Source organism: Gavialis gangeticus, unplaced genomic scaffold (assembly GCF_001723915.1).
Source record: "Gavialis gangeticus isolate Ggan-Ray unplaced genomic scaffold, GavGan_comp1, whole genome shotgun sequence".
NCBI lineage: Eukaryota > Metazoa > Chordata > Crocodylia > Gavialidae > Gavialis > Gavialis gangeticus.
Genome location: NW_017729032.1, coordinates 231154626 through 231173593, shown reverse-complemented (window position 1 = coordinate 231173593; position 18968 = coordinate 231154626). Strand labels below are relative to the sequence as shown.

Here is an 18968-nt window from a genome sequence, read left to right as displayed (position 1 = left end):
GATTACTATTAAAGATATGTTATATAATTGCCTATCTAATGTCATTCTTCAGCTTCAATTTGAGGTATGCTGCAAGAGCAACTTCATAACTTTTTTTTTGACATGTACAGATGGGGAACAAGTCAGTGGGGCATCTTCTCATGGAAGTACTCTCTAGTACCATCCAGTGTGATAAAGGTGTAGCCCAAGTGTTAATTTTTACTTTAAAAGTCATGGGAGTGTCAAGTTACTTCCAAATCAGGAACTCATCTGAGGTTCTGACAGCATCTGACAAAGCAGATTGTAGCCAATGAAAACTCTCTGAATTAGTTATAAGGTGCCATGCCATCCTGCTCAACTTCAGACTAACCTATTTATCTACCTCCCTCAGTACTTATTTCAGAGTAAAACTGATATGATTCTAGTGCTAGATCAGTTTGCATGAGCCAAATAGTCATGGCTGTCCAACTAACTTCAGAACTGCCACAGAATGACTGGTCAGCAATCACTGAGGGAAACAGAGCATTTCTTAGCCAATATAAAGCCATTGAGTACTAAATTAGATATAGAGTTTGCCAAAATATTTGACAGCTTAAAACATGTCTTGGTATCTATCCTAGATTCTGATTTTAAATGCAGCATTATGCTTCATTTCATGCATTGGCATAAAGTAAATGCTTTTTGGAAACTATTATGTGCAGAGCTAAGCAACAACATATAGGTGTACAGAGAAGAAAGAAAAATTGTCACAAAAGGAGATATGTGAAAAGGCTACTGATTGAGGTCAAGCTAGAAGTAGTAATGATGGATCAAGTGAAATAGCAGCCACTTTATTCTTGGCTTAGTTTTGTCCAGAAAAGACAAGAAAGACCTGCAGGATCAAATATCTGTATACAGCACTAAGACATATGCTGTATCTTTAGAAATTCTTTAAGATCTGCTAGCAGTCCCAATTGTCTGTTAGGAAGTAAAGTTGAAACACTGGCTTCTCTTTTCAGTTATTACATTGTGGCTACCAAATGAAAGCAAACTGCACCTCTTAACCATCCTTCATTTGAGACCTAAACCTTCATATATTTGCTATCCTCCTTCACTTTAGTCAATGAAATCTATTGATATCAGAAATAAAAAAAACCTCGACAAACTAAGATTATGCAAAAAAAAAAAAATCTTACTTTTACTAAACAAACCTTACAATAATTTCAGTTTCTGTCATATAAATATTTTTTGGCATCTTTCATTTTGTGTTTCAGTCACTTTTGGACAGAGAGGGTTTAGGACAATGGTCACCAACCTCAGATCTCGGAGCTTCTTGGAGTCGATCCAAGGCTGGGGTGGGGGATTGAGTACCCATGTGCATGCACATATGTGCCCCAGGCCAGCAGGTCAGTCCATGGGGGAGGGAGGGAAGAGGCAAGGGCTAGATCAAAGCCCCCATGGGGAGGGACAGTGCTGCAGAGGCAGGAGAAGGGGTAAATTGAGTGGGGGCCCAAGATGGGTGGGGATTAATCTGCTGGGGAGGTGCACCCCCAAATAATGTTTTCTCCCTCTGCCTCTATCTACCCCACCTTCTTCCCTCACCACAGACTTACCTGCTGGGCAGGGGGGAATGGGGATGCATGGCGCATGGTAGATCTTGAGTTGCTTTTAAATGCCAAAGGTAATCTCTGACTTAAAGAGGTTGGAGACCACTGGTTTAGGAGGTGAATTCCAGAGTAGTACTGTTAAACAGAAGTGGAGTTTTGTCTGAACTAGTATGTTCAGTATGAAAGAAATTGATTTTGGTGGAATTTTCAACCAGGAAAATCTAAACAAAAAACCAAAGCACTTTATTTTAGGTTAGATTGACATGTCTATGTACTTGAGCCACTGAAGGATATTACAATTTCATAGGAATTATTATTGTAAATACATTTTTTGGAACTCTTTATTTTACAAGTAATTCCCATACTTTACTTCTCTCTTAATTTTTTGCTATGACTCAGGATAAAAATAAGTGTTGGATATTTACTGCTGGATGGAAATCCAATTTTCTTATCTGCTCTATTCTCAGAACTGTCAAAGTTATATACACAAACTGTACAGAATCTTGTGTTTTGAAAGAGAAAAAAAGTGAGATAATTCTTGAGTTCTGATATATTGACTCTATAGATGGTCTCTGCTTTCTTCTGACAATTTTAATAAAGATGACATAGGCAATGCTTACTCTAGATATGATTGTTACTTTATGATGATCTCTGCACTGGACTTACAGTCCATTTATATATATAAATAGACTGTATGTCATAGGAATAATATATTATTCCTGTCTTCCTTCTTAAGGGATCTATATCTTTCTTTATACTCCTAAGAACTATGGAGACAGATTGTTTAATTTTTTCATTTGTGCTTCCTTGATTTCTCTCTCTGTTTCTTCTTTGTTTTGCTTATCACTAAATGCAGCCCTTTTGTGATAACTTAAAACAAATAATTGGATACATTCAATATTATGCAGTATTCTTCCTTCAGACTGGATTTTTTCCAATAGTTTCAGGTGAATATACATATTTGGGGAGCAGCAATATTTGCATTGCATACCTTTCAATAATATACTTCTCACAAATAAAAGAACTCCAATTCCTCTTGTTACATGGCAAAGAAAGCATGATGACATTCTGAAAACTGTAAATACAAGTACTACCCTGATGTGGAGTTTTTTCATGCTCAACAGTGCATGTATAGATGCTGACTGAGCTGGCTGGGGCATGAGGGTGCTTCAGTGCAAGGGCTGCCTGCTGGCTAGCCTCACGCTGAAGCACTCAGTGCCCCTCTGGAGCACACTGCCTCACCCCTGCTGCGACCCAGTTCATTGTGCTGCAGTCTAGGTGCATGTGTAAATGCAGCAGGTTCTTGGGTGCAATAAACTGTGGAGCCACAGTTTATATAAAATAAATTCCACAGTTTATTTCTGTGCATTAATAGCACACTTAGACACACCCATTGAGAGCTTATTGAAGTTAATGGTAGCCTTGCTTATTGAAGTTAATGGTAACCTTTCCTTTGGACATTAATGAGCATTGGATCTATCCTTAGGTACAGTCTTCTGCACTATGTACAAATAAGGGTCATGTCTCCCTTGAGCCCTTTTCTTCATCACAAAGGATACAGAGCAGAAGAGGACTGAATCATAGGCAAATAAGGCCTTTGAGATGACTTTGGATAAAACATGCTCCTGACACTGTTTTTGATCTCCCTGCAATAGGTCATGTAAGATTCAACAAGGGCAAGTGAAAAGGCCTGTACTTTGAATGGTATAAATGCATGCATAAATACAGATTTCAGAAAGTCTGGCTAGTCTGCTAAACTGCAGAGAAGGACCTGAGGATTCAGTAGGCCATAGACTGAATACAAGTGAACAGTGTGCTCTTGTTGCAAAAAAGCCAACAGCATCCTGGGCTGTATTAACAGGAACAGCACTTGCAAATTAAGGGAAGCAATTTTTCTACTCTACTCAGCACTGGCGAGGCCTCACCTGGAGTATTGTGCTCAGTTTTGGGCCCCACACTTTGAGAAGGATGCAAACAGACTGAAAGGAGTTCAGCGCAGGGTAATAAAAGTGGCTAAGGGCCTGGGAAGCACGACTTATGCGTAAAATCACAAATTCACAACAGAACTGAGCTGTGCAGTGGCTCCTTTCATCCTGAAGTTTCCCCCACATGCCCCTCTGATGCTGATTGGTGGAAGGGCCCCATCAGCCCTGCTGCTTGCTCCTGATGGCTGGGAGGTGAAAACTACAGTTTTAAATATGCCACAGTTTTGTCTCCTGTCTGGTCAGCAGCTAGTGGTGGGGTTGCCAGGGCCCCTCCACCAATCAGCAGCAGGAGGCAAAAACTGTGGTATATTTAAAACCACAGTATTTGCCTACCCATTGGTCAGCGGCAAGAGGTGGGGCCCCTCCATCAATCAGTCACGAGGGGATCCGTGAGCAGGTGATGAAACTGTAAGATTAAAGAAGCCGCCATGCAGTGCATTTCCATTACAAATTCTAGTGGCCTCTACTTATGAGTGCAGATTGAAAGAAGTCTTCCCTCCCCAAGACTAAATAACCCTACTTACAGGGGATTTATTAACAGTCTTCACATATCTGAAGGGTGATTACAGAGAGGATGGAGATGAGCTTGTCTCTGTGACCTCAAGATGCAGAAGAGGAAATTTAGGATGGAGATTAGGAGGAACTTTCTCACTATAATCATAGTCAAGCATTGTAACAAGGTACCTAGAGAAACTGTAGAATTGCCTTCCCTGGGAATTCTGAATAGCAAGTTGGACAGACCCTTGGTTGGGATGAGTTAGTTAGGGATTATTATGCCTGGAGCAGAGGTCTGAACTAGATGGATTTCAGGTCCCTTCCAGGCCTACTTTCCTATGAATTCTGCAAACTGGCAGGACTATGACACCAGGGAGTGGGAGTGATCATCCAATTCAGCCTACTTTCCAGTAAGCAAGCACAGGGGAAAGAAAGGCTTGCACACATGCTTTCAGAACTCTAGGGCACCTGTGACCTGCAGATGGGGAGTGCATTTTTCCTTCATTACTAATTATTGGTTCAATAAACTTCAGTAGCCTACAGTGGAAGGAAGTCTGCAGTGTGCTTGCCTGACTGAGGTGAGAGGAGGGAGTGTTTGGACTGTAGGAGCATCATGAAGGGGAAAGACTGACTAGGGGGCACAGGCATAGCTTGTTAGAGTAGTAGCCTTCATTGAATAAGCAGTGCAAAGGATTTTATTGATAAGAAGTGCCAAGAGAGGAGAGAAAAAACAGAATTCTATCTACGTACCAGAATGGAAGGGGAGGGATGGAAGAATGATGCAGTATGGGATGCCTGGAAGGTCCATCTAGCCTGTATACTTGGCATCTACATGTAACATTGCATCAGTTCAAAAAGCATACTAGGTTTTTCAGATACACTTTTAAACTGTTCCAGGTAGCATTGAATTGTATTAAAACATTTGTACATGTCTGCTTTAGACAAGTTTAAATGCAGTTTAAACCCAAGTGTCACCTGTGTCCATACCCATAACACATGCAAAATCGATCCTAGGTTAATTCATATTAGAATGGTTTAATGGACTCCAGTGTGGTATACCCTACTATTCAGATAATCCTCTCTTCCTGCACTGATTTAAACTGGAATATTTTTATAGGAAAGAAATTAGAAACATAAAAATTAAAAGACAACTACTTTAAAAGTATGCTGCTGTTTAAAAAAAAAGGAACAGATACAAGCAAGCAAACAAAAAGAAGGATTTCAAGAAGAATTTTTCTTCCTATAGAGGAGCATATCACTCCTTGAAGTGAAATCAACAAATCCTGTTCTTTTGTTTGATTCCCAATAGGTACTTGAGAAAATATGCAAATAGATACATTCCCTTCTGGCTAATCCAGAGCAGAGGTATTATAGTCTTTGCCTACAGATCCTTCCATTATGTGACAGTAGGCTGGCCACTGACCCACCTCCAGAATACAGGACATCCCCTTGGTGGGGGAAGGGAGGAGCCACTGGCTTTGTCGGCCAATCAGTGGTGAGGCTGCTGCTGTCTCCTTTCCAAATCAGCAATGTAACAGGCCCGTTGGCCAATCAGGAGCAAGGGACAGAACCACTACACAGCGACGTCCCTCCCTTCTTCCTTGACTGGCTCAGAACCCTGCTCCTCCTGGCTATGAACCACCCTACCTCTAGGCACAGCCAATAGAATTACTTTAGGACAAGTGATTGACATGCATTTCCACTGGAATTTTTGTCTAACAGGACTTTTTGTAGTCTATTCCTCATTTAGAAATGGACAGGGGAGAAAGGGTTTAAAAAACAGGACAGCCTGGTATAAAACAGGATCAATGGCCACCCTGTGTGACAGTGACTTTCTTAGTTAATTACTAGGATGAAGCAAAGTGAACCTTAAGAGCTGAAAGCATAAGTTTCTACAGTAGTGGTTTTCAACCATTTTCTCCAGTAGCGGTTCTCGACCACACCCCTCAGAAAGTGCCAGCTTTTAGTTTTCACTCGTCTTTTTGACTACAGGAAAATAATAGAACAATTCTGCTATTTCAAATGGCTTAGAAAGCCCATAACAGGTCAGAATAATTTTAACACTGTAGATTCCTACACTGTAATCTCTGAATTTATTTTGAGTAATTTTTCTTTGTGTATTGCACTGTATGGCACCCCTAAAAGGATTTCAAGGCACCCCAAGGTGCCAGAGCACCCTGGTTGAAAAAAAATTCACTAATCTACAGCCTTAAGTATAGCCAGCCTCTCAAGCTGGGAGCTTTAACATACCCATGTCATCTACAGCTCAGAAACTGGGGAAGGGGGGTGAGTCCATACAGAACTCACCGACTATTACCTTACAGACTTCCTCTTTCTAGGGAAAACTCAACTCAAAGTCTGATGATCATTTGGTTTTATCCTTCAAAGCTTGTAAGATACCAGGAAAGAGACAGAGACAAAGACAAATGGGATAAAAACAAAACAAAAAAACACCCTAGAAAAACAACCATGAAACTTCCTATCAGTTTATCAAACAGATCAGGCCAGGTTAACATACATCTTTGTTTGATGAGATAACTTCTTTGCTCAGCCAGTGATAACTGATGTGTCTGATCTGCTGCAGTGAAATAGGAATACATTGGACAGGACCTCCAAGGTCACAGTGTCTCAGGGGCCTCTAGAAATAAAAGGAAAGAACTTGAGATTAAGAGACTGGGACATTTAACCTATGCTTGTTTTGCTGGCAAATAATAGTTTCTCTCTCTCATAGAAGTAGCATGTCCTACTGAGGTTGGGAACATGGACACCCTGTTCATCTATATCTTTCTACAGACATATCCCAGTCCCAGAAGTTTGACAGGGAAGCTGTTTCAGGCTTCATCCCTGTACCTACTCAAGCCCCATTCTCCAAACTGACCATTAAAAAAGATACGGCTTCTTTATAATATATATATATATTTTAGATGGAGGTACAGACATTACACTTTTACCAGTATAAATGATTGGAAACTGATCTATACCCATTAACAGAATAGAAGTTCGGTGCACAGACTGGTTTAAAAATGGTGGAAGGTGGTTTAAGATTTGTGCCTCCCTCCTATGAAAGCATGTGTGTGTTCTGTTTACTACTGAGCTAAACTATGCTGCTTACAGAAAAGCACATACAATTTAGATTGATTCTGCCTTGGGCTTTTTGAATGTCTGTAGCTAGCCTTAGTGAGAGTTTTCCACATCTCTTACTGCAGCAACATGTTTAACATTTACATCACATTTTTGCTTTTTCTTATCACATGATTTCACTCATCACTTCTGAAGTGCTGTATAATTATTTGGTATTGAAGGCTAAGGCAGATCACTTACAGCAGAAAAAGTACAGTGCACTGATCACAGATAACAAGAAAGACTGATGTAACATTAATGACCTATCATTGAACATGATGTGATGCTCAAAGCCAGACTATTAAACTGATGTTATGTCACATCAAACAAAATTATAAAAGATTATCCAATGATGACTCATGCCCTTTACATCAGTGTTTTGCGCACTCAATAGTAATTGAAAATGGAAATTATTCTAATTTTCACAAAGACAACAAGATATTTCCTGCTGGAATTTGTGAATAGAAGCAAAAATAAAGTTTGATGTAGCACAGAACAGATGGGACACCTCAAGGTGCAGTAAAAAGTCTTGTTTTAAGTTAATCTTGAAATTTAAATTTTATTTTTATAATATGTATTTTTCTCTTATTCTAATGAAACAGAGTTAAGTTACAAAGAAAGACAACAAAAATAGGTTGCACTCTCAGATACTTATGATGTCAAAAATAATCTGCACATTACATCTCCTTTTCTAGGTATCAGTCTTGTATTCATCATAAGAGCTGGTAAAAATATTTCTTTCGGAATTTTGGGTAGTATTAAACTTATTTTTAATCTAAAAGGAAGGAGAAAAAAAGCATTTTGACTAGTTCCAGTCATGATTTGTAGACTAAGGACAGCAAAAAAAAAAATCTATTCTTACATCACTACCTGCCATATGAAGATCTAAGCATTGATCAAAAAGGCACAACAGAAATAAAATAGTACTTAGGTCATTTTAAAAAAGCAAGGAAAACACAAGACACTACACCAGGTTGAATTTAAGCCATTCAGATATGAATCCCTGGACACTGTGTGAACTCATTTCCTGTATGCAAGGGCACAGCCCAGCTTTACTGCTGTTTTCTGAAACCTATTGGAAAGATGCAAGGGTTACATCATTCAGCATCTAGTAACTAGGTGGTGGACACTGCAAAGATTCCAGACATTTACTCCACTTTAGACAGCAAACCAGCAACCATGAAGACAGAAAGCAAATACCCTTTTCTGTATTATAGACATTGAATCCATACCCTCAAGTCCAACTTAGGTCCTTTGGCAGACCCAAGAGTGCTATGTGGGATATTGTGTGTGAATTAAGCATCCGTACCAAGACACTTTTATTAGCACATTGGGCTCCTATACACATGTAGGGAGCCTACTCCAACACGCTTCCAGAATGTTGGAGCAGACTCAATTAATCAAGTCTGTTGAAGCATGGAAATTGATGCACTCAGCAGCCTTGCATGCCACGTGTATCAGCATCTCTACTCTGACAAAATGGCAGCAGGGCAACTTGAAATATGAAACATCCAATAAGGTTTAGTTCAAAGCTTCCCGCCACCATTTTTCCAGCACAGGGACATGCTGTGACACTAATACACATGATGTGCATGCACTTTTAATTAGCATAGCTCGCTAATTAAAGCACCCAGTTCTGTGTCATGGAGCACATGTAAAAATGGCCATCAACTGTCCTCCCTTTATCTAATCTGATTTAAGTGTTTCAAATCCCCCTAGATAATTCACATATCATCATGTCAAAGCAGAGAACACAGTGACTCTCCCATTTCCTGTAATTTCTGACACACTTTGGATGGAATTATTAAGGCTCTTTGGGCAATCCCAAAGAACATCCCAAAAGGTGAGAGTCAGCCTGTGAATGTGTTCCATGCTCTGGGCAAAATGTGGAAGTGTCTCTCATATAGATCAAGATGAACACATCCATTTCACTAAGGGTGAAATTACAGATTAAACTTAGACTGTATTAAGTATGTGAAGTGTTAATTAGTATTAAAATTAGAAAATGCTGTGAACAGTTGTACACTAAGGGATAATATCATTTCTTGACTGCATGGCTCTGACTTGAGGGCTGGTGAGCAGGGACATGATTAGGGGCCAGGATACCTGGGCTGTCTCCCAGCTCTGGGTGGGGCAGGATGGCTGGGATTGGTGCAGCCATAGATGCTGGAAGACTGCAAATTGCTCACTTTATCTTCATGAAGCAGACTGAACTTACCTTAACATGAGCTAGGCAGTACAGCCCAAAGTTAACCCTCAACTGAAGTAGTGTAACTGTGTCACTCAGTCAGTACTTAGCATGAGTTAACAAGCTTTAGTGTGCAGATGCTTGCAGTTCAAGTGTCTTAGTATGGCCTAAGCTTAACATGTAACTTCACCCTAAAAGAAAAAAAAAAAGTTTGCACTAGCTGCTATTTGTAAGAAAAGCACAGTACTTTTGCAGTTTGCCATTACTACAGGCCATTCCTGTGCAGCAAATTGGGAAAGTGGCGACATTTTCCCGTGTACCTCCCTGAGAACATATTAGGGCCCACAGTACATACAAGGTCATACTCTCTGGTCTACTGAGCATGCAGGTTGCTTTATAATACTGTATCTGGAAACAAAACAATTCGTGCAAATTCTAATTTTGAAAACTCAAATCATGTAATAGCAATGGAAATGGTAGCTAAAGTTAGGGTGAGCATATAGTCACATGTGAAATTCAAGACACTGCTCCCCCACCCCTTAAGTCAGAAGTGCTGCAGGCAGAGGCAGGGTAGCATATTCCAGCTCTGGTATTATTATTTAGGCAGCTAAGGGAGTCAGTGGCCTGTTAATGACCTAGTGTTCTTTACTTCACAGGTGTTAATCATCTCCCCTTCTTGATGGTCATTTCACTAATCATACTAACATCCCCTGTAGAGGGCCACAAGGGTAGCCCCACCCCTTGACAGGTGCCCTGCCCTCTGGTCACCATCTTGGGACCAGAAGTCCTGCCCTTAACCCCTGAGAGTCTCTGGACTGTGCCAGTCGCTGGATCTGCATGCGGTGGCAGCAAGCAGGTTCAGTCCTGCCGAACCCCATAGTGCACAACTCCCCATGCTCGCACCCCAGTCCACAGATGCAGGTGGTGGCAGCATGCAGTGCCAGCCCTACCTGGCCCAATAGCACTCCTGCCTGAGTCCCTGGTCATACATGGTGGCAAGGTGTGGGGCCAGCCCCACAGCACATGGCTCTCATGCTCCTGCCCCATCCATGGTCGTGGGTGGTGGTAGTATGTGGGGCCAGCCCTACCAATCCCTGTAACATGTAGCTCCCACCCAAGTCCCTGGCATCCATGGCCAGCCCCACCCCCAGCCTAACAGTGCTCCCACCTGAGCCCTAAGCCACATGTAGTGGCAGCAGGCAGGGCCAGCCCTACCCCATAGCATGCAGCACCCTGAATTTCCATCCCCTTTCCTCCAGCAGGAGGCCCTGGCCCCAGCACAGTGGGGCCTTTACTTGCATTTCCAGGCTCACAAGCAGGGAGGGCTGGAAACAGCCTTGGGGTGTTGAGGTAAAAGCCTCTGCCAGGCAAAGGCTTCTCGTCTCTGGCACCCTCTGGCTTGGGTGGCGAGTCAGGCCAGGCTGGGGTGTGGGGGGTGGTTGCTTTGCAACCAGAGCTGCACTTTCTGTATGGAGGCACCAGCTTGTAGAAGGACAGCATGGGTCAGGGCTTATGGAGGGGCACCACAGGCCGGATGGAATTACCTGGTGGGCTGGATCTGGCCCCCAGGCCATATTTTGCCCACCCCTGTGCTATCTTACTATATGACAATTTTGCTATTTGTGAGGGCTTCCTACTTCATACTTCTTGCCGTTCCATCTCCCTGCCCCACTCCTGAGAAGCTCATTTTAACTTTTGTCTGTCAGCTGGGACAGACCTTCAGAAACTGGAACTGTCCTAGCCAAATTGGGATGTATGGTCACCCTTGCTAAAATAAGCTCTCTCACATAGCACAAACTTAGCCTTCTTGCAAGCTGGTACAGTAACATAGAATATAGAAAAACCTTACCCAACTGAAGGGTACTCAGACATGGTTATATTCCAGTCTTTAAGATAACTTTGCTCAAAATGGTATGCCCATCTGAGTCAGGACCACTTCTAGCTTTCTGATGGCATGTGGGTTAAGAACCAGATACAAGACTGAGCAAGTTACCCATTTGGCACTGTTACCAAGTGTATAACAATAAGGTATCTTGTGTCCCAACCTTGATTAAAAAGCAAATTTTACTTGTTCCTAAATTATCAATGCTTGTATTAGAAGGGGAAAAAAAGAAAAAAAGTCACCCTCATTTTATAGCTTTGCTGCAGCTGAGTATTCCTGATGTCTGAGGACAAAACACCTGCTGGCAGCTGGTTGTACTAGCTGATATGTAGCTTTGTTTAGGGTGCCTTTACACAAGCCCTGAGGGTGTTCCAACACACTGTAGTTACAGCACACTGGAGCAGATTCAATTAAATGAGTCTTCTGGAGTGTGGTAATTACCCTGCTCCAGCCTCCATGTCTTGTGTATCAGCACCTTCACACTTTGAAATGGCAGTGGGGGCACTTTTTATATAAAAGTGTTAAAATGTGTATAGCCCCTTCTGGGAGGGAAGTGGTTAATTTCCCTCTCCACCCCTCTGTTAGGACTGCAGGGGGTTAACCACAAGCAGTACTTGCCTGTTTACTTTGTTTTGAGCCAGATATTTTGTGTTTTTATCAGGGCCAAGACTACAACATTTCATTAGTGCACATCTGTTGTGGTTTTGTAAGCCAAGTGACAGCAATAGTAAAACAGAACAGGCCTTTCCTATTTGTGTGATCTCCTTTATGAGTAATACACAGGTTACCTTTTAGATGTGAGTTTGCTCTCTATTTTAAAGACAAATTTAGAATCCAGACTTCAAGATGAAGTATTTGGTCTCTTATACAAGCCATTTATGGTCAAAACAGCAGAATTTTATAGGGCTGTCCTTACTAACTAAAAGTGTACCATCCCTATTCACACAAAAGTAGACTTTCATAGCGCTAGTGCATTACTAACATGAAGAAGGCTGGCCTTGGGGTCACTCTTCAATTTAGCTCTCCATCTCCTCGTTTTATGTTTAAACATGCAGAATTATATCTTTAACGTGTTTTTATTTAACAGCACAAAATTACTGGTATTTTAGTATTAGCTAAACAGTATTTTTTTTTGGCAATGTGTTTGGTATTTAGTTGATTGACTTTATTTTACAAGGGGCACAATCCTGCAGGTCTCTCTCAAATGAGTAATCCTCAATCATGCTCAAGTAAGCATAATTAAGGCTCTGCAGGATGGTTTCCCCAGAAAGTTTTATAGCTTGCACAGATTCCACAGCTGGATTTGTCTATTGCCTACTTATATTAATGCCAAAAATATGTGTTTAGTTTGCAAGGTTACAACAAGCATTTTACACAGGATTTTAACATTTCACTTATACATATCCAAGCAGAGTCATGTACAAGTAAGTAAGTAATTTAAAGCAGTATTGGTTGAGTAGAATCAGAAAAAGTATCTGCCAAAAACTAAATTAGACTGAAGGGGTAGGGTACACATGTGCTTCAAGTTAGATCATGGTTCCTTATAGATTTTGCCAAATTAGAAGTTTTAATTTTGTTTGGACTGCTTAAATAAAAATAAAACCACGTATACACCTGCCAGTTGTAATAGGATCACTCCCAGCTCTCAATGCATTAGTGTCATGAGACAAGGAGTGGGCAATATGCCATACTATTACCAGGCTGTGTTTGTAGTGTAGATTGCAATACCTGTCTAAGTGCTACACTGCTTTAAATTTACATTTGTGAAGAGCCTAGCATCAGAGGCATGTGAAGCTTCCCTTAAATAGAAAATGGTTCCTTGAAATCTATAGAAGAATTAAGATATCCAGGTTGTAGCTGTATTGGTCTAGAGGATAAAAGGAATCAACAAGACACAATAGCTGGAGAAAGACAACCACCACCACCACCACCCTATTTGTCAATTTGACTATAGTTCAGAAGTTAAAAATCCATCAGACTCAATGATTAACATTTAACAAGTGTTTAAAATGTCAAACCATTATTTTAAATCTTAAGAGCATACAAGTGGTTTAGTAGTTAATTCAACTTTAAAAAACAGACAAAAACAGCCCAGTTATCTCTCCCCCCAACAACAACAAAAAATAAATAATCACACTGCTTATTCACTTGTGTTGAGATAGCAGATAGAGCTTTTCACAAATAAAGAAAATAATTACAGGCTTGTTATAACATATGCAGTAGCACTGTGGAGATGGCTTATGGTTACTGCCTGCATTTCCCTAGATTGGGAACCACAGGTTAAGTGCTTTGAGAGACAGAGAAAGTAGATATTTCTAAAACTAAAAAGCAGATTCTGTGAACACCAATAGTTAGTAGTTCACTCTTAAGACTTTCATACACAGGCCAAGCCTTCCATAAATACAGATCTTTGTTACTAGCCCCTTTATTATTGGGAGGTCTACATGCTAGAAATGCAGCTTTAGATGCAAATCCCACAACTAGATCTGTACAGGTTCAGAGAAAGCTTGCTCCACCTGTGGACACCAGCTGAGGCAGTGAGATAGTAAGCCAGGCACATGAACATTTATAAACACCATTGGCGATGTGTAGGGGGTGCACATGCACCCCCTATGATTGGCCATGCCCCACTGAGAGAAGCGCTGACAGTACTTCTGGGTTTGCCGCTGGCAATTGGCCACTGGGGAACCCCACCCCTGGTATTAGGGGGCACCAGTCACCCATGATAAACACTATATCCTGTACGATAATGTTCTCAATTCTCTTCCTGCCCTGCCATTCTTCCCTCAAATCTGATAAGCTCCTATAGAAAGCTGGCCTCTTATCCAAATCAGGGGAAGGACCGATTTGTATTAGAGGTTTGAGGTAAGATGGAGGAGGGGGAAGTAATATAGCCTTTTGCTTCTTAACTTTGGGTTCCAAAGCTATCTGACAAGGTGACAAGCAGGTATTTTGCCACAAAGAAATTAAGATACTGAGTGACTTTACATGGGGTCTGGGATCAAAACACAACCCAGCAACCTAGGTTTTCAGTTATTGTGCCCCAGATGCTCAGGCTCCTGGCCACTTTCTTGCTCACTTTCTGGGTTACTGTCCCCAATCTGCAATTTCTTAGATGCTGACTTCCCTGTCCTCAAGGCTGGGCCCAAGAAGTCATACTCCAGGGTATCATCCAAATTATCTTCTCCAAGACGGAAGTGCAGCTCTTTCTTAGTGGAGATCTGGAGACAGAGAGACAATTGAAGAATTGAACTCATCCAATCCCTGTGGCCACAAGAGGGCTCCACAACACATTAGCTTTTTTGGTGAAAGGAACAAGGAAGAGTAAGAAGCTGTAAGTGCTGTACAAAGTAAACTCTTTAGAGGTCTGTGGCATTATCCCTTATTGAGGGAAGGAAGAAAAAGCTAGGAAGAATTTAGTAAGTAGCAGCTTTGCCACCCCAAACTACCATGATCACTGCATGAGGTATAGGGAGCACTGGCTCTAGCTCTTATCAAGGCAAGCAAAAACAGGCCAGGTTTGCCTACCATAGGAGACAGCAGTAATTCAAAACACATTAAAATAAATTGGCTTCCTCCACCTGGTTAAGGGTATAATTGTGTATTTAATAGTATGCCTAACATAAGTTGAACTATTCTTAATGTTCTTCTGGGAAGTGAACTCTTTCAGGCATCTTACTATGCAACCTTAGACAAAGAGTTTGGGTCAGAAGAATTAAGAGGAAATCTCTGGCAGGTCAGCTGTTGAGCATCAAGTAATACAGATACCATAGTAACGCAAGATGATCTAAATTGGTTTTTAACATGCAATTTCTCTTTCACACCTTGATTTAAAAAACAAAACACCATCCCTTCACAGATATAGGAATTGAAGAGTGTGTGGTGGGGGCAGGGGGAAGAGGGTTGTTATCTATGGACAAAATGGCGTTTTTACCTCATCATCAGATGTGTAGTTAGAATCCCACATTTCAACACCAGCAGGTGGCATATCCTGAGGAAGAAGGGAGACTCAGTAATAGATTTGTCGGGTGGAAAAATAAGAGATTTCTGAGTGTAGTGGTAAGGAATTTAGACAGAAGACAAAACATGCCCAGGTCAGAATTGAATAATACTAATAGTAATACCAACATGCCAATGCTAGAACCCAGCATTGCAGAAAGTAGCAAGAGATACAAGTCAGAACTGAGACAGGAGAAAAAAAGTCCAGAATTGGGGTACTGATAGGAAGTTGTAGATCATGACTGAGGACCATCAGTCAAGCTGGAATGGAACAAGAGACCCTTGGGGCAGGACAGAAAGACACTAGCAGAACTGTTGTGTAATCTTATGAACCTAAAATAGCAGGAGAGGTAGTGCAGGGTCAGACTTAGAGATATCAGTAGAGTTATATAGGTACTGAAGAAAACTTGTGACCAGAAGAACTGGGAGAAGATACAAGACAAGGAAAGGACATTTACAGAGCTGTATGAGACAAGGAATCTTCAAAGATAGTTAAGCACACTCACCTGCTCCATTTCTTCTTAGCTTAAGGGCTAGATCAGGAAAACCTCCAACTCTTCACTCCTACAAAAACAAACAAATAAATAAATAAAAATCAAGCACTAAAAAAGCAGCAATAAGCATAAACCACTGCTTCACAAGCAATGGCTAGCTAACACCTCTTTATTACTGAGCATGCCTGAAGGTTACTATCTCCTATTGGCTAGCATCTTGTCTTACTGAATATAAGTTCCCTCCTTTCCTCAAATTTCCTAAGGCTAGTATAGGGAAAAAAAGATGGTGTGTACTCCTGTTTTAAATGTACAAGTTTTTTGGTCCCTGTTGTTGCTATAGATCAATAATGCTAAACTCAAAGCTATCAAAATCAGAGGCCATTACTCATACTTCATACATGCACACTCCTATCTATTAACTGTTAACTACCTGTTCTATTCAAGCATTCTTGTCATGGTTTTTAAGTGTAGGTATTACAGAAAAGAGACCCTCAGTCTGAAAATCTGAAGAAGTGTGGGTTTTTTTTACAGTACTGTAGCTTAATTTCATAATTTGACAACCCAAGGGGCTCTAGAAAATGGAAATATGCTGAAACTTAAAATTTGTATACAGAATGATAGAAGATACTAGAGGATTCCAAAAGGCACATTAAAAAGGAAAAGCCTGATGAAGCCATCACTTGGTACTGTCAAGACCTATATCATTTTAAATCAGAATGCAGTAGTGTCTCAGGAAGTAGACCTGAAACAGAACCAAGGGTCTATGAAGTAAAATGCTGAACCACAAATAAAAACATGGTTATGTACTGAGTGGATTCATTAATGCGCCATAATTATGGTGCATTAAGTTTAGTATCTGTAATAACAGATACTAGCTTAATGCGCTGTAATACGCACTACTGCACATTAGCACAGATGAATGCTTTTTTGTGACAATGCACATTAGACTAAGTCTACTGTGCATTAGCATGCTGTTTTGCATGATGCACTAATGCGAGTAGAATTAGTCTAATGCACATTTAGTATCTTGTGTAAAATGCATCCAGTGTTATGTATATGTGTTACGCATTTCTGCCAATGGGTGGCATTATTCCACATTGTTTTTATCTCCTGTTCATGCCTGCTGTTTTGTTTGAGAAGTATTCATTTGAGCCAGGGTGGTCCAAATGATGGCCTGCAGGCTGTGTGGCCCCTGGGCTCCTATCCTGTTTCTCTGTACTAGCAACAACTGAGGTTTCTGAGCCAGGTCAACATGGCAAGGCCTGGTGAGCTCCCTGCCCATGTGCCAGCATCAGCCAATGGGACTTAGGTGGGTGGCTTGAAGTACTCATAAGGCAGTGGCAGAGGGAGAGGGGAAAATCGCCTATGTGATGGTGTGGTGTGACAGGCTTGCATGGCAAGGGGTTGGGGGTGAGAAAGGGGGCCTGAGCAGCAGTAGCAGTGGGGGGCTTACAGCAGAGACCGCATGTAGTGGGGGACCTAGGGGTGTCCACATAGCCTCCATGACATGCAGCCCTGAGTTCTTTGTACAATAAAGGTGGTTGCTCTTCCCCTATACCCCTGTGTGGGCTATCCAGAGGCATACCTAGGCAGTTCCGTGCCCTGGATAGTGCAATGTAAAGAGCAGCATCAATGGTGGTGGTTCTGGAAGTGGCAGCAGCTGGGCCAACATCACGGTGCAGCAGCTGCTAGCTTTATATCCTCCCTAACTTGGCACCCAGAGCTGGTACCCTCTCTTTAGCTACCCTGCTGGTGCTACATTGACCTTGAGTGTACGTATACGTGCAGGTTTCAGTAGGTGCTATGCACTTGCCTGCCAGCAGTATCCTGCCCAGGAAAAGACCATGGTACTTGCACCTAATCCCTCTGTGCTTCCTTCACTTGCTTATTATAACTCTGGCACTGACTCCTGACGTGCCCTGACTTTGGCTCTAACTCCTTGTGTTCCCCAGATTTGTCACTGACTTTGGCTTCTTCTGAACCCAGTTCTTGGACTTCACCTGAATATCACTTAATCCTGATTCCTAACAGTATGAGGACTTGTTACAGGGCTTGGCCAGGGACACAAGTCAGTGAACAGTGTCAAAAGACTTTGAGGCAATGACTCTCAGTAACACAGTGCATTTCTTGTTAGCCTTAGTCATCTGTTATCTTCCAGGTAGTTAGAAGATCTGGTTATTGTAGAAATCCCAGGACAGTGGCCATCATGGAAAGCAGCTACACAGAATACTCCATGGGAAAGAAGAAACCTTTTGGACTGGGCTCTGAGCAACCTTGTAGCACTTGGTATGTATTCAGAATGGGACTCTGGAAACATCCTGCTCGCTGGGATCCCATCCCATTAGCCAGTTTTGTGTATTGCAGGGATTGTTTGTCTCACTGAGATCAGACAGGGCCACCATCTTTATTGTGGGCCACCATCTTAATTGTGTAAAACAAAAGGTTTATCTGAGTGCTCTTCAAGCGTAACAGCAGGCATAAACAGGAGACTAAAACAATGGTGAATAACCCACCTACTACTGGGAGTGCCAACACACACACACACACACACACACACACACACACACTCCCGAGTTTATTCTTGTGCATTAATTGCAAGTGTAGATGTGCCCACTAAGAATAACTCTGATTTGGATGAAAAACTCTTAACTTTTAATGAATTAGAATTACTGGTGTTTTAAGCACTGGCTCCTTGAAATATATGTTGTCTTTTTTGGTCTAAGTGTAAATCCCACCACTTAGCAAATGTCTGGGCTACTTAGAGATTTGACAGCAGTACTGCTCGATAGGCTCTTAATCATGCAGAGAGAGGATCAGGTTAGGCACAAAATTACAACAACACAAAGTAAACATTCTGTGAAGCAATAAGCATGACCCTTGGGGAAAGAAATCAGCTGTTCATCATCATTTACCTGTTCATCATCATCATCATCATCATCATCATCCAGTTGCCTCAGCTGGACATTTACTAACCTATAAAGTTGCTAGATATGAAAAGATCCTAATAGATAATTTTATTTCACTAGTCCTAGAATCACTGATCCCTAGAAACAGGGATGTGCCTGTATGATGAAAAAGGCAGATGTATTAATAATTGGTAGATCCTCAGATTACATAAAGTGTCTGAGACCAAGTAGAAAAAAAAACCCTTTTTGATGCAGTATCAAAGTTCTGTCTGCTCCCTTTTTTGCAAAGTGCGGAAGAGCTAGACAGTTTGTGCAGAAGGGAAATAAAGAAACA

General features: G+C 41.4%; 1 long non-coding RNA gene across 1 annotated transcript in view; it reads left to right on the top strand.

Annotated features, from left to right (window-relative positions):
* Window positions 1-6077: 6077 nt before the first annotated feature.
* LOC109302430 overlaps window positions 6078-18968 on the top strand; it is a 20293-nt gene continuing 7402 nt past the window's right edge. The window contains exons 1-2 of the long non-coding RNA XR_002098764.1: window positions 6078-6090; window positions 15580-15587. This is a non-coding gene — a long non-coding RNA (uncharacterized LOC109302430). The remainder of the gene's footprint in view (window positions 6091-15579; window positions 15588-18968) is intronic.